General features: G+C 35.7%; 1 long non-coding RNA gene across 1 annotated transcript; it reads left to right on the top strand.

Annotated features, from left to right (window-relative positions):
• Positions 1-693: 693 nt before the first annotated feature.
• LOC112527178 lies at positions 694-6,264 on the top strand. The gene is made up of 2 exons (XR_003070732.1): positions 694-861; positions 5,954-6,264. It is a non-coding gene; the product is annotated as an uncharacterized LOC112527178 (long non-coding RNA).
• The last annotated feature ends 4,558 nt before the right edge of the window (positions 6,265-10,822 follow it).

The following is a 10,822-nucleotide window of genomic DNA, read 5'->3' as shown; positions in this document are numbered from 1 at the left end:
AGACGAAATTAGACGGAAATACTTGGTAAGGGGTCCTTGTCAACCACGAGGTCACATCTTTCCAACTACAGTTATAGGGACTAAAGGAAGACGGTTTGTTGTTTCTTGGTTTGATCAATTTCAGTGGTTGGAATACAGTGTTAAAATAGATAGAGCATATTGTTTGCCTTGTTACTTGTTCAGAGACCAAGGTGGGAATCATGGGATAGATGCATTTGTGGCGGAAGAATTTAATTGTTGGAGTAAAAAAGATAGACTTACGCTTCATGAGGGTGAGGTTAATAGTTTTCATCATAAAGCACTTAAAAAATGTCAAGATTTGGTTAACCAAAACCAATCAATTGCTCTTGTCCTTCGTAAACAAACAGAACTCATGAAGACCGAGTACCACATGCGATTGAATGCTTCAGTTGAAGTTTGTAGATATTTGTTGGAGAATGTTTTACCATTTCGTGAAGACACGCCAAGGACAAATTTAGGAGTTGTTTCTTAACATACTTTTTGTAATTATTTTTGGGTATATATTGACCGTTTTCAAAAGATGAAGACGAATCGGGTAAAAGTTTATGAGCTATTTATCGATACAATAAAAACCATATTTTTTATAATTATTTTTAAATATATATTATATTATATTGATTATATGGTGCAACCGTATGAAAAATTTTCCAGGTCCCTCCATGCTCTCAATGTTTATACTTTGATACGATATTATTGTGATGTTGAAGTTATTTTGTTATCGTTTCCCTTTTCATCTCCATAACACGTCCGTCGGCATTTTTGAGCGTATTCTTCACGCTCGAGCCCTAATCAGAGCTTCAGCCACTAGATTCGCGAGCATCGATGTAGTGTTTGAAACAGGTGAGGTTTAATCTGAACAGATTTCACTCCAAGTTGTTGTGAAATCAGGTCTCTATTATCTCATATTCGAATTTATGTATTGAATTTTGGTTTTAATTTTATTAAGAATCTAGTGAAATTACACTACTCCATGAATACCAGCGTTTCGAAGTGTATTGGAGGTGGTGTTTTGCAGTTTGGTATGCAGAATGTGTTTGATAGATGGTAAGATGGAATAATAATTAGGATACTGCTGTTTAGTTTATGTTTTGGTTTTGTGATTGGAAGAAACATCGACAAGAAGAGCAGCTATGAGTTGAGAATATACACCGTGGTGCTCAAGGAAAAATGAACCAAGAAATAATTTTCTAAACCCAACGTTTGAAGGATTCCCAAATTTTCTGATGATGCCATAGTATGTAAAGACAGATGACACCCCACAAAAACAAGTATCTAGGTTGAAATGATCCACAGTCTTGGCGATCATATAAGTAGCAGCAAGATCAAGTAGGAAGAATACAAACAACTTGAAGAAATGATTATGAATAGAACATATATTGAAGAACAAGTCAATCACTTGCATGGGAAAAAAGTTCTCTTAAATGAGACTGGTTGATGCAGACTTTGAACGGATTGCTAAAGAGAGTTGAAATAAGTAGAATTGCTGTTTTAACCAGTAAGAAATCTCTTAGAAGGGAGCTACGGAATAATCATGTGCATAACAATAAACTTGATGCAAACTGAGAACAGAGATAGGGTGTGAATAGGATTGTCTTTTTTTACTCTAGTACACAAGAATTGATCTTAACTATCTATGCTAAGATGGAGGATTAGGGTGGCACACTAGGAATGGGGACCTATAGCAAGTATAGTCGGGGAGAAGGGAGTTGGATAGGTTAGGAGAGGGGGTAGAGGGCTTGCAGTTTAGGCTGGATATGTGTTCCTGGTCAGTATTGCCTTACCTTAACTTACCTTTGGTATTTGTTCAATGTACCTCTTAGTACTTATTCTTACTTACTTCTCTCGTGTTCTGTTCATATGCTAATCTTTATTGCTCACTCTCTTGCACAAGCCTGGCTTCTTCGTGGAAGCAACTATTCTACTCTTTGAGGTAGAGCCCAAGTCTATGCACATCGTAACTCCCCACTCTGCGAAAATCTACTTTTGAGTGGGATTTATTGGGATCCATTTGGTTAGGTTTATCTATATTAAGATGCTTGGTGGTTTTCCTTGGTTTATATTAATATATAAACTCTGGAAACCATCATTTGTGTAAAACGATGGGCATTTTTGTACCTGTAGTAATGTAAGAGGCCTATATAACATTTCACCAATCTCCTATTGATGTCACTGGAAAAGCGAAAAGGCAAGGGGGTGTGGCCCCTAAGTACTCTTGATGACAGGATGAGATATCTTTGAGATAGGTGGTCTCTTTTTACTTTGGTTTTCTGTGTAAAGAGGGATTCACGGGGTTTAGGAATATTATTTGTTGGGAGAACCGTTGATACTGTCAATGGGTTAAATTTGACTGCTCCCCGTTTTATCATTGGATTCACCCATGCGTTCAATTTCAAGCAGATTTAGGTTCAATCATGACACTTTGCCCCTACTATTTTCCAGGCCATATTATATATGATTATAGTTTATTGATGCTTGTATTCCAAGTCCTAAATCTAATTTTGGGGCATGGGTCAATGTTGACATTGGGCTTCCCTATGGAATTGGAATCACCCTCCAAATACATAGTATCCATTCAGGGGTCTCCCCTCCCTACTGCTTACACTGCAACTACTTTCGTGTTGGAGAAATATTGTGATTAGAAATTGCAGTTGATTTGTTTTGGTAACATTATGAAAATTGAGGTCTAGCTTCCTGACCTTTGTTAATAACATTTTCCCTGCTCCCTTTTTCTCCAAATGGACCAAATCCCAGTATCTGAATTATTTCTTTTCGAAATTGCATGGGGATTGACAACATACTCATTATTTAAAGATGTCCTTTTATCATTCGCCTACCAATTCTGTTCTTGATTGGATGAACATTCTTAAAGTCTACAGTTTTGTCACATATAAAAGGTTCCTACTTTTATGACAACACCGATAGTCACTTAGTGCACGACTACTTCAAGTTTCAACTCAAAACCAGTTGTTTGTGGCCAGTTTGAATCATTTGTACTTATCATGGCATCGGAGCAAAAATGACTTAATCAAAGGAGATTGAAGCTCTATCCATTACTCTGTTTTTTGTACCTGAGACATGTAGCCACCCAGTAACTCCAAGTACATCATCCCAAGATCATCAAAATATATGGTAGCAGAAATTAAAAATTAAATAACTGAAATTATACAGAAATCTATTACCAAATTCTTCAAAATACAGTATATCAGTATAAATGATATCGCTGCACTGCAATTTAATCATGAACAACATCCCCGAACAAAAGAAGTGGCTTTGCAGAAAAAGTTAGAAGATACTGGTGATTAAGATTAACAATTTTTTGTGCATACTTGTTGAGATGATACTTTTCAGGGATCGTAGAAGGGAATTTGTATATTCCGAGCAGAGTTACCTTAGTAAATCTTTGGCTTACTCTGTTTCTTTCAGCTTGATGTTACTTTGGTTGAATATTTTAAGATGTTTCACATTCAAAATATTCAACCAAACCTTTCGTGAAGCACCTCTGAGCTTCTTGCATGCACACCTTATCCCTTCTTAACGTTGAAGAGAAATATTTTCTACTTCCTTGAATAGGCAACGTTTTAGCATATAAGAAGACTGCATGCTTACGGTGGACAGAACGGGACTAGACGGGACGTGATGGGTGAGAGTTAGGTAAGCAGGTGAAAGAATTATCCAAGGTTTTAGGGTTTGAAATTGACATGGGTAGTTTAGTAATTTACCAAACGTGGGACAACAAGTTTTTGTTATTTCTTATCCCATCCAGTTAACTGAGATTCTCAGTTGAACCTTGTCAATGCTGGTTTACATGTTTCTGTAGGACAAGGCAACAAAATTACTTTTCTGAAATATAAGAGTGCAGATTGAATAACATGATTCTATTAGATTAAGAACAGGTAGAAAACAATATCACTACATCTGTAAGAATGTAAAATAACAAATAAAGACACATCTTTGCTCATGCTCTTGCTCTTGTTCTTGTTCTTGTTCCCATTCTTGTTCAAACAAGAATTAAGAAGAAAAAAAACCCGTCATTTTTTTTTTTGGCAGACAACACCATCTTCGATGAACTCTTTAAGATCATGTCAAAATTCACTGAGGGCATCCTTAAAATCTGATTATGCACATCACTCTATAATACTACCTCCTATAACGGAATTTAAAAAAAAAATCATCAGTTCATCAAATAACCTTTGGTTTCAACTGAAGTCTTTCAAGTTGCTTCTGAATTGTATCCTGTAATATTAAGATCGGTTGTGGATGGGGTCCGACCCTCTTCGAACTGTTCTGTTACTTGCATGATAAGGATCAAGTTTCTTGCTGAAAGCTGCAGGTGATGGCTTTGCTTGAAGATCCTCCATGGAAACATTCTTGAGCATGCGATGATTCATGGGGAGTTCTCCATGGTTTTCTTTCTTCCATTTTAGTTCAATGCCTATATTTCTGAAGCCGAAAACCATATATGGTTCAACTGCTAATATCCCAAAACAGGTAAGAAGGATGAATAGTTTATGAGTACTAGAAATCATAGTTTGTAAGCAAACAAGAGAAGGAGAGAAGAAAAGAGATGATATCTTCTTTGGAGTAAGATTGACAGTTAAATCCTCCTGGTGTTGTGATCCACTGCTTAGATATAAGCCTGTGATTTATAGAATAAAGCAGGATGGGACCCAGATGCCCTAGAAGTTGTAGATTATCCCAATCATAAGCCTTCTATCCAAGCAGATTAAGGCTGTTAGAAAAGAAGAATCTGACTAGGATGACTATAGTACCCCTGAGAAGCCAAGCATCTTTTTCACTCCTCTCTACTTTTGTCTACTGATCAAAGACAAAACCACTCTCTTGGACTCCATGACATCTTGCCACATCAGAAGATCATGATTCTATGCTGAACCGAACCAAACCAGACGAGGCCTATGTATCCCACCCGGAGGTGGGGTCTAGACTAGGACTTCCCACGGGGATCAGCCATCCTAGTACTATTCTCGCCCGAGAACAGTTAACTGCAGAATTCTAACGGGATCCAGTGCATTTGTGTTGGTACCATGTTTCTAATGCTGAATTGCTGATGTGGTAAAACATGTAAATATAATTGACATGGGGAATTTTTGTATGCAGGGTATTTTGGTAAATCATTATTCCTTAGTTAGTAAGAAAAGAGTGATTAAGCTGCTTTGAAAGAGAATTAACAGATTGGAACTGTGTTAGGCTAGTCATAAAGACAAATAGTAGAAAATATTAAATTAAAAAAAAAAAGAACCCTTGCAAAAAAACCAAGCATTCACTTTATGCCCCTTTGAAAATCTCACTTTAGAATTCCAAGCTCTGTTCCCCATGCAGCAAAAGAACAGTCTTAGTTTATAGTGCCAAATGTGTACCTTTACTTTTCTTTCTTCTATATTTTGGCCATTTCTATTTATTTATCCATGATGAATGATGATGCTTGATGCATGTGTGTGGTTATGATAATGACATAACTACCATGCATGTAAATCACCGAGATTATGGTCATCTTCTTTTTACTTCATTGTTTGATGTTAATTGCTGCTTACCATCTCCTCATTCACCACTAGATTCAATCGTTCAAAGCTAGTTTCTGCCATGTTTGGGAATCATAAGCTAACTTATTTTTTGAGCTTATTGAAAAAGATCCGTTCGGTTAGCCGTAAAAAGCTAGCTTTTCTTCTAATTATGTCCCTTCCATTTTTTCAATTAATTTCTCAGCATTTCTTTTAAATCGTTTCACATTGTCATTTAGCTTATCTGCTAGTTTTTTTTTACCAAGCATGACTAGTTTATCAACTAGTTTGTCAAACACAGCTTTCATCATCTTGTATGTATTTTCCATGATGACATGAATGTCATTTCTTTACGTTAGTTTAATGGCTTAGATTGTATCCACTCATTCCCTTGATGTTTCTTGATATGCATACAGCCAAACCAGAACGAAAGTAGTAAGTGGGACCTTGCGCTTTGCTTACGGTACGGGTACGTACGGCTTAAATTTGAAATGTTGATGTACTTGTTAGATACTCTTACTAAAGTAGAATCTAATGGGGAATTGGGGATGATTCTGTTATCTTTAGGTAAATTAGCCATCCAAAATAAAGTGTGTTGTGGTTGGTTTAAAAACTTGGGGGGGTGTTGGCTTTGCAGCTTGTAGATTCTGAGTTCTGGTCTTAAAGAAGTTTGCTTTTGTCAACTTTAATGCAAATCTTGGGTCCATTGAGGTTTGTGGCATCAAAATCCTCACCTCCCAATAAATACATAAAGAAAAATAAGCCATACAACTACTAGAAACCAAAGGAACCAAACTTGAAATGAGCCCAGATTACTAAACCTATACAAATCTGTAATTCAAAGGGGATTTGATTGTGATTACATTTTAATATTTCTAGTTCCTTCTGTACTAAGATTATATCGGCCAATGTTGACCATAGAAATTGAGCATTGATGAGCCAGGCCACAACTCTAGTGTTTAGAGTCGGACTTAGAGTTTGATAAGCCACCAGGGTTCTAAATGGTGTGGCAGCAAGATCAAAGCTTAAGCGTTAGGAGTCATTATGTTTTTCAAGGTGGGGCTTAAGGCGGCAAATCAATATCTCTCACACACACACACACGTATACATATATATTTTTTACTATAGGATGATATTAAACAATTTAATTACAGTATATCAATAATATATCATTTGTTATGTGAAATTAAATTGTTTAATATCAAGTATTAGTAAAAAACATAGAGGGGAATTCAAATGCAAACCGTCTAAATTTATATAACCGATGCAACCCACCTATTCACCATCCATTTTTTTAATTTTCTTTTTTGGTTCTTTTTTCTAATAAAGGGTAGTTACAACCGATCAAATGGACGCTCCTGATTTGGTTGTAAGAGTTGTAGGAATATAAAGGTTTGCATAATAACTCACCTCAAAAAGCATGCACACATATAAATGTATGTCTTGTGTGTATGTGGGCGCGTGTTTGTGTAAGTAAAGATAGCACTTACAAGAAGTGTGATATCAAAAGTCCATAATAATGTAAAAAGTAAAAATAAGACAACTTCTAAGGAAAAATAAATAAATAGTCAAATTATGTGCTCAAGAAATCTTGTGCCATAACTCCCCGTTGCATGCCTCAACCTATGACGTGTGTAACGCAGTTTTTTTTTAATTAACCTGGATATCCAACCCGCTATGCGAGCCGACTAATCCCAGGGCGACCACCTGCTTTGCAGATAGCCCGGAGTCATCGTATTTGAACCTCCGTGGCCACAAGGGGATTTTTATTTCTCCTTGGATTTAAACTTGTGACCTCCTGGTACTTTTGACCTTTGGAGCTAAGCTCAAACCAATCAAGCACCACCATGTGGTTCGCCTTACTTATCCACCATAGGATTTAACATGGTGTCGCAGGCGTGCCTCATGTCATGGGACACCTTTTAAAACCATTCAAGCCACGAGTTGAATCCAAATGTACTAATTTTTTTCCACAAGCCGGTTGTAAATGACATTTTATCAACCGGGACCTAAACTAAGCTTAGCAGGTAAAAAGGTGCACATTTTTGTAGAACGAATGAGAGGTCTAGGTTTCCACTCCAGACACCATCGACGTGTCTCCATGACATGCAATTTACCTTACCATGATGGTTGTGGGACCGGTATAGTAGGGACGCTCTAAAGGATGGAGTCATACCCTTAGGGGCAAAGAGCTTTCTTTCAAAGTAGATGCTTTGTATTCGACTCCAGACACCATCGCCGGCTTTGATCTGCTTTATGAGATTATACCATATGTCGACCAGACTGTACCCCTACAACAATTATTTACTTCCAACTCCCCCATTCTCGTACGCCCACAAAACATACTTGTGCACCTTGGAGAAACACGAAAGGATTGATGGGACCCAGTAAGTTGTTTTATACCCTATCGCGGAATTTATCGTGATGGTATATAAGTTTAGTTTATGCAATTGCAAGGTTGAGTGGTAGAAGAACTGGAATTGGATGCAACAAACATTGGTTAAAAGGTAAAGTTGATTTTTATAACAAGGCAATCGGGATGTCGCTATAACATAACATATGCCAAAGCAGATGCTTTGTTGGCTACTTTAAATATTATTCCCCAAACAATCATATGCTTCCTCGTTCTATAAAGAAAATTACCAAAATGAGTTTTGAGATAATAATCTTTAAAACAACTTTATTTTCGATTCAATAAAATTATCAACATTTAAATAAAGAAGGATCGTGATTGGGGCCGAACATGATTACTGGAAAATATAATTTACAGTCGGTTGTAAATCTTGATAACAATTGAATCATCTGCAAAATGGGTTTGGCGCTGGTTTTTTGGAGTGCCCTAAACGTACTGATCCGTCACCCGTTATGGATGTGGTAAATTGTGTGCCCCTTTGGGCAGATATATAATGCCTACGGTTGGAACCCGTGTTAACCTCTTTACGTGTTAGGTTAATGTCATAGGGATAATAATAGGTAACTTATCTGAATTTGATAAATTCGTGTGGTAGATGCAGTTGTATAGGGTTCACATGTTCCAATCTCATATATGTGTGCATCTCACTCTCTGGTCCCTAATTTACTATACGTGTTCGATTTTGTTATGTTTACGTGAGTATGTATCAGCCTTTATTGACATAGTTTGACTACGTCAAAAATATATTTTATAACTTGAATTCGGATTCAGATATAGGTTCGGTCATGAATTTTTTATTTATTTTTATTTTTTTATTGCACTAAGATCTTAGCATATTTGATTCTATGAACATAATAATTTAGAAATGGTTTGGTTATGTATGGTACAAGATTAAACCTGATTAATAATTAATAGTTAATAATTAATAATTAATAGTTAATAATTAATAATTAATATTAGATTCCAAAACATATTATTCCTTGAGAACAAAGATAAATTTCTTAGATTTTTCTTTAAACGATGCCAATTGTGCAAATTTATGCCTCAATAAAGGTGTGGGTTTTTTTTGGGTTATAAATGAGATAAAATATACATACTTAATTAGTAATGGTTCAAACAAACCACCCATTATATATTTTATATGAAGCTTAGCAACTATCATTGTGTTTGATTGGAAGTAGAATGGAATTTGACGGCACGTTTGGTTGTAATGGAATATGTTAAATGATTTGGAATCTGCATGTTTGATTGGTAGAATGTACCTTCGAAATTGGAATACATAAACGATAAATGACCAAAATACCCCTTTTATAACGGTGGCAGTCAGCTATGGTTTAGAACGGTGGTGGTCAACGGTGGTTCAGAACGGTGGTGGTCAGCGATGGTTTAGATGGAGGTCATATGGGTTTGGTTAAATCAAGTAAGGAAGATGAAGATAATTTTGTCTTTTTGAGAAAATGGGCTGAAATGGAATTGAATTCATTTTCAATTGTGATGGAATAACCAAATCCATGGATGGTGGAATGTGTGGAATTCAATTCCATTCCATAGGTAAATTAAACGCCTGAATGGAATTTGATCAACAAAATTGATCACTCCAATTTCTTCAGATCCTGTCGGAATCTTGCAAACCAAACGTCCCCTAAAGGTTTTGGATTTAGTTATATTAGATGCCATTAGTAGGCATAGGAGATGGGGCAAGGATCCATGTCCCCATCTGCAGTCGAGGTGGGTACATTGGGTTCCCAAATAGGGTGGATCTCCTTCTCTTGCCTAGCCATCAGAGCATCTCCAACAAATTCTCCAAAATAGAGAAAGCATGAGAAAGGAAAATGTGAAATTCTCCAAATTTGGAGAACTTAGCAAAAATGATTGCCATGAGGAAGTCACAATCTTTTATTATATATCCACATATAAGAAACACTGATGTTAAACGTTTATGAGAGAAATAATGTTTAACTATATGTATAAAATATTTTAGTAATATAATTGAGGTTATAGTCTTCAAAATAGAGAATCTGTTGAAGATTAATGTAATTTTTTTGGGATTTTAAGTTTTAATTCTTTATTTTGAATGAAAATTTGAAAAATCTGTTGAAGATATCATCAATTTTAGATTCGAGTCCAGTCATGTTAATCTCTTGTAGGCAAAGTTTTGGTTGGTTGGTTCGGCTTTCACAATTTTAGTTGGCTGAAAGATCAAATACGTTGTTAGCAGAAAAAATTGAATACATAGATAAATTACAATAAACATGTGTGTTTATATGTAAAGAGTTGGGTTCTTATGAGAACAGTCCATTTTCATGATAACATATGTATATATATTGATATTGTATTGATGTTTGTCATGAAAACTATGAATGTCTTCCTTGTATTATGGCGAAGATTGCAATATACACACAGTATAACTCAACATTCACGACACACAGTTAAATGTGATGTGAATATTACGATCTCATACAGTATAACTTCACAGTAACATGATATAAGAGCACTTTCACTTAATCATGCAAAGGTTATATAAATGCAATGAGTGTCGACCAGCTATTGAACGGACGATTCTTCACACACCCTTGGTTGTGTTGGCTAGTCGCCCACATCCTTCTAAACATGTTGTAAATCACATGTGATTTACTATAGGATCACATGTGGTTTGACCTTGCATTTCTCGTAAGTTGATTGTCTTATCATTTAATCCTCGTATATATAGAGGTTGGTTCAAATAAGAAGACTAAATATTGAGAAAATGTGAAAAGAGAAAGTTCATATGTGAATATTGAAAAAATCCATTTAAAAGATGCATTTATAAATGAATGAATCAATATGAATAATCTGTAACATTGGTTCACATATATATATATATATATATATA

This window comes from Cynara cardunculus (genome assembly GCF_001531365.2).
Source record: "Cynara cardunculus var. scolymus isolate 2C chromosome LG 15, CcrdV1, whole genome shotgun sequence".
In the NCBI taxonomy this organism is placed as follows: domain Eukaryota; kingdom Viridiplantae; phylum Streptophyta; class Magnoliopsida; order Asterales; family Asteraceae; genus Cynara; species Cynara cardunculus.
Note: the sequence above shows the minus strand (reverse complement) of the source record. Positions and strands in the feature narration are given on the sequence as shown.